This window comes from Bos mutus, chromosome 2 (assembly GCF_027580195.1).
Source record: "Bos mutus isolate GX-2022 chromosome 2, NWIPB_WYAK_1.1, whole genome shotgun sequence".
Taxonomy (NCBI): Eukaryota; Metazoa; Chordata; class Mammalia; order Artiodactyla; family Bovidae; genus Bos; species Bos mutus.
The window spans coordinates 37743188-37749593 of record NC_091618.1 but is presented as its reverse complement, the minus strand read 5'-3'; positions in this window follow the sequence as shown (position 1 = coordinate 37749593).

Here is a 6406-nt window from a genome sequence, read left to right as displayed (position 1 = left end):
GATGACCTATGGACAGAGGTTCATGACATTGTACAGGAGACAGGGATCAATACCATCCCCAAGAAAAAGAAATGCAAAAAAGCAAAATGGCTATCTGAGGAGGCCTTACATATAGCTGTGAAAAGAAGAGAAGCGAAAAGCAAAGGAGAAAAGGACAGATATACACATTTGAATGCAGAATTGCAACGAATAGCAAGGAGAGACAAGAACGCCTTCCTCAGTGATCAGTGCAAAGAAATAGAGGAAAACAACAGAATGGGAAAGACTAGAGATCTCTTCAAGAAAATCAGAGATACCAAGGGAACATTTCATGCAAAGATGGGCTCAATAAAGGACAGAAATGGTATGGACCTACAGAAGCAGAAGATATTAAGAAGAGGTGGCAAGAATACACAGAAGAACTGTACAAAAAAGATCTTCACGACCCAGATAATCATGATGATGTGATCACTCACCTAGAGCCCGACATTCTTGAATGTGAAGTCAAGTGGCCTTTAGAAGGCATCACTATGAACAAAGCTAGTGGAGGTGATGGAATTCCAGTTGAGCTATTTCAAATCCTAAAAGATGATGCTGTGAAAGTGCTGCACTCAATATGCCAGCAAATTTGGAAAACTCAGCAGTGGCCACAGGAATGGAAAAGGTCAGTTTTCATTCCAGTCCCAAAGAAAGGCAATGCCAAAGAATGCTCAAATTACCACACAATTGCACTCATCTCACACGCTAGTAAAGTAATGCTCAAAATTCCCCAAGCCAGGCTTCAGCAGTACGTGAACCATGAACTTCCAGATGTTCAAGCTGGTTTTAGAAAAGGCAGAGTAACCAGAGATCAAATTGCCAACATCTGCTGGATCACCGAAAAAGCAAGAGAGTTCCAGAAAAACATCAATTTCTGCTTTATTGACTATGCCAAAGCCTTTGACTGTGTGGATCACAATAAACTGTGGAAAATTCTGAAGGAGATGGGAATACCAGACCACCTGACCTGCCTCTTGAGAAACCTATATGCAGGTTAGGAAACAACAGTTAGAACTGCACATGGAACAACAGAATTATTCCAAATTGGGAAGAAGTACGTCAAGGCTGTATATTGTCACCCTGCTTATTTAACTTATATGCAGAGTACATCATGAGAAATGTTGGGCTGGAAGAAACACAAACTGGAATCAAGATTGCTGGGAGAAATATCTATAAGCTCAGATATGCAGATAACACCACTCTTATGGCAGAAAGTGAAGAAAAACTAAAGAGCCTCTTGATGAACGTGAAAGAGGAGAGTGAAAAAGTTGGCTTAAAGCTCAACATTCATAAAATTAAGATCATGGCTTCTGGTCCCATCACTTCATGGCAAATAGATGGGGAAACAGTGGAAACAGTGACAGACTTTATTTTTTTGGGCTCCAAAATCACTGCAGATGGTGACTGTAGCCATGAAATTAAAAGACTCTTACTCATTGGAAGGAAAGTTGTGACCAACCTAGATAGCATATTCAAAAGCAGAGACATTACTTTGCCCACAAAGGTCCATCTAGTCAAGGCTATGGTTTTTCCAGTAGTCATGTATGGATGTGAAAGTTATACTATAAAGAAAGCTGAGAGATGAAGAATTGATGCTTTGAACTGTGGTGTGTTTGGGAAGACTCTTGAGAGTCCCTTGGACTGCAAGGAGATCCAACCAGTCCATCCTAAAGGAGATCAGTCCTGGGTGTTCATTGAAAGGACTGATGGTGAAGCTGAAACTCCAATACTTTGGCCACCTGATGAGAAGAGCTGACTCATTTGAAAAGACCTTGATGCTGGGAAAGAGTGTAGGTGGGAGGAGAAGGGTATGACAGAAGATGAGATGGTTGGATGGCATCACTGACTCAGTGGACATGAGTTTGAGTAACCTCCAGGAGTGGTGATGGACAGGGAGGCCTGGCATGCTGCAGTCCATGGGGTCGCAAAAAGTTGCACACAACTGAGCGACTGAACTAAATCTTTTGGAGCCAAAAGGACATCAGACAGTATCAGGTACATGGGCCCATATACCTGCAAAAGAACAATGGTTATTAAGCAGCCCAGGGAAGGTAGAAGCCAAGTGACCCCAGGAAGGGCCTACATTACCCTGCTCCACAGTTGTTCCGTTGGGTTCTGGTAGCCAAATTGCATTTTTCAGAAGCCTATCTGCATTTACTGTAATCAAGCCACTTGCGTTGAGGAAAAGGCAACTTGATGTATTTTTGGCCAGTGCACAGATTCTCTCTGGTCAGCTAACATCATTTAGGGCAAATCAATTATCTCCAAATCTCTATTGCTTGGCAATGCATACAGTTACTTATCTTTTGCTGGTTTCTAGAAAAGGAGATTTAGATCCGAGAGATTCACAAGAATAATGGTTGGGGGGGAAGGGTGTGAGGGGAGTTGTTCATTGTCTTGGATTGTCTTTCCAGGGGTTAGGGCCTGGATGCCTTCCTTACTCGAGTGTAATGTACCCATGGAGCAGTCCCCAGAAACTTCAGGGAAACATGGGTGGTTCAGTTCCATTCAGTCACTCAGTTGTGTCTGACTCTTTGCCACCCCATGGACTGCAGCATGACAGGTTTCCCTGTCCATCACCAACTCCAAGACCTTGCTCAAACTCATGACCATTGAGTTGGAGATGCCATCCAACCATTTCATCCTCTGTTGTCCCCTTCTCCTCTTGCCTTCAATCTTTTCCTGCATCAGGGTCCTTTCCAGTGAGTTGGCTCTTCATATCTGGTGGCCAAAGTGTTGGAGTTTCAGCGTCAGCATCAGTCCTTTCAATGAATATTCAGAGTTGGTTTCCTTTAGGATTGACTGGTTTGATCTCCTTGCAGTTTAAGGGACTCTCAACAGTCTTCTCCAACACCACAGTTCAAAAGCATCAATTCTTTGGTGCTTAGATTTCTTTATGGGTGGTTAGGATCGCTGAGTAGGGTCTGTTCCTGTTACGAGTGAGGTGATCTTGCAGGCTGCTGGTTTTCCCAGTTTTTTGGTGCACCCAGTCTCCCATGTGAGCTGAGAGGGGCATGGAGCCGGTGCTGGCTCACTGGTGGGTCATGTGTCAGCGCATGACTGTCTACACAGCCGGAATGTGCTGGGCTAGTGCCTACTTTCTGGTAGGGTGGGTAACCTCCTGGCATTCATTAGGCTAGAGGGAGGATTCCAAAATTGTTCTTGCCTGTGCCAGTACTACTGCTGTCAAATGTGCTGCTCAAATTGACTGCTGCCAGCATCTCTATCCTCAGGGGGAGTCCCAAGGTTCTTCTTCTCTCTTTGGGAGGGTTTCCAAGATGAACAAATAGATCTGACTAAGGCTCCTTTCAAACTACTGCCTCTGCACTGTAATTCAAAACATGAAATTTTGTGCACACCCTTTGAGAGCAGTCTTTGTTTTCTGTAGCTTTCTAGTTTCTTCTGAACATAAGTCTCAGTATGTTCTGGGGGCTTGTTTTCATGGTGAAGGACACTTAGGCTGGAAATCCCGATATGCAGCTTGGAGTTCCTGCCCTTTAGGGAGGACTTTACAATTGTGGGTGCAGGTGTGCTCAGTCATGTCCAACTCTTTTGTGACCCCATGGACTGTAGTCCACCAGCCTCCTCTGTCCATGGGATTATCCTGGCAGGAATACTGGAGTGGGTTGCCATTTCCTGCTCCAGGGGATCTTCCTGACCTGGGGATTGAACCTGAGTCTCCTGCATTGGCAGATGGATTCTTTACCACTGATTCAGTGATATCCCTTCTGTTTGTGGGTTGCTGATTAGAGCCCTGACTATGTCATGTCTCTGCACCTCCTGTCATCTCACTATGATTCTTTCTTTATGTCTTTAGCAGTGGAAAATCTTTTCTGTTAGTTTTCAGGTCGTTTTCATAGTTGCTCTGTAGGTAGTTGTCATTTTGGTGTGTGTGAAGAGTTGAATTAAGGATCTTCCTATTCTGCCATCTTGATTGCCCTAACCTCTATTATTTTTTTAAAAGTTCAACTGTACTAGAAATATTTCTAGTGTTATTTGGAGTATTTATGGACAACCTAAAGATCTGCCCCCAGAAAATCTGAATTTGTCTTTTCTCAGCAGGTCCACCCCTATTTTTGCAGGCCTGGGACAAGAGTTCAAATTGAGGTCCACTTATCATAAATTTAAATAAATTTAAATTGATTAAAAGTTATCAGTCAAATTAACAAACTATTCCATAATGTATACTCTGGTACTCCCTTGACAAATATAGCTTCATAATAGCTTGGAAGGCCAAGTTATACTTCTTGGACTCCTTGGTGATATAGTGGCCTGCCTTCCTTCAGTTCCCACCTCCAGTTCCATCCTGCACTGCAGGGACCTTAACGTCAATTCTATCCTCACTTTAAGCAAAACAAAACAAAAACAGCTGACTTTGGCCATCTCTTGGTGTTTGTTTTGTAGTCTTCCTTTAGGAGGGTAGACCTAGGAAGAATCCCACCTATTCTTGGAAGAAAGCTTGGGGCCATCTGGGCTAGGAAGTCCGGGGTCATGGGTACACAGAGTGTGTAGAAATGGGGGTGTTGTTTCCAGAAGCGGCATGCTCTATTTCTTTGTAGATTCCTTGACTCTGGAGGAGAAACGGACTATGAGGTCTACTGTGTGAGGTACAGGACATGGCAACATTGGCCCTAACCAAAGAGTGGTTCCGCCTCTCAGTGTCATGGTAAAAGCAGACTCTGGCCAGTCACAATGTAGGAGCTGGCAAGTGGAGGACAAAGTAGGGTAGAGCTAGTACTTTTTCCTACCATAAATTAATGAATAACTGAAAAAAAATGCATCTTGATATGAAATTTCCGGAAAAATTCTCAGCAGATGTTTTAAACCCCCTCACCCTTCCTTTTGCACTGCCTCTCCTTAGCCTGGGGCTCGCTCACCAAACTGTAAAATTGAGATCATTGCTTGAATTATTCCATCATTTTGCTCTTCCTTGGTTTCAAGAGAGTATAACTCTTAGTTTGGATTCCAGATACTTGCTATTTAATCACTTTGTTTTTTGGACTTGGTTTGTTAACTAAATCTTTGGATTCATAATTTTTCTCTCGACTTAGAATTTAAAGGAAGGTATTTTTCCTTTACTCTTTTAAGTTTCAAGGTATATTTGCCACTGTGGAAAAAAACATGTAAATCCAGTTAGAGAAAAAGATGTCAAGAGTTATTTTGGATACAATGTTGCTTGAGAAAAATAAAATTTTATTTCCCTAATTTGACAATCATTGTTTATTTCATTCATAAAGGAGAAAAATTAAGTTCTGTGTGCTGTTTTAAATATACTTTAAGGCAAAAAATTAACACATAATATTATATTACATTAATATATGTCAGGAAGGTAACTTGAACATAGTTAAAAAACAAACTTGAAAATATTTGCTTTGCTGTGCAGGCTTTTCAACAGTTATTTTTAAAGACTGAGGAATTAAACACCTGTCACTTTTGCCAGCTGGTGTGGATGTTAAAAGTCACTGTCACTCTCTTGCCTGCTACTCTATTTTGCACCTGCTACAATTTGAGACATGGGCATCTCACACATGGTAATTTAATAAGGATAGGTCCCATGACAGTGTATTCAATATTATCCCACGGGGAGTTAAAGCAGTTTTATAAGGTCTTGAGGGAAAAATATTAAATATCAAGCTTGAGAACTAAACTTTCAGTGCCTTGTAGACATCACATTTTTCTAACTGAAAAGTATTAAAGGAATGTCCAAGATGAGAAATTTAGCCACATGTTCCAAAACAAAAATGAGCCTTTTAGGATTGGATTTTTTGTACCAACTGACTTCTCTACATACTGACTTTTGTAATTTTTAAAAACACATTTTATTTCCTGATGTAACAACCCAAATATGAATGTGTACTGAGAGCTGATCCGTTCAGTATGTATTCATGAGTCACATAGGGCTATTTTAATTAATTAAAATGAGATACAATTAAAAATTCAGTTCTGCAGTCACACTTGCCATATTTCAAGTTCTCAGTCACCAGATGTAGCTGGCTAGTGGTTACCATACAAGACAATATAGATAGAGATTTCCATTTTTACTGAAGTTTCTATGGGATAGTGCTGTGTTAAATTTCCAGTTCCTGGTCTTAGGCTAACTTGACCTTAAAGATCTTGAAGCCATAGTAAATTCTCCTTCGAAAAATGATTGCCATGTCCCAACCTTATCTTGGCTACAGAGACTTAGGTCAAATTTAAAGCTGATGGCTACTGAAATCTGAGTGACCTTTGCTAAATAAAGGAGCATGATGACCTGAAGTGACTGACATCAGGACAAAGCTGTTCCAGCTTCCAAAAATATATAGGCAGGCAGGTACTTTTCAGAGATTTTATTTTAGAGATATCTCTTTAGAGAGTGGGAGAAGTATTTATCATTTCATCTCTTCTA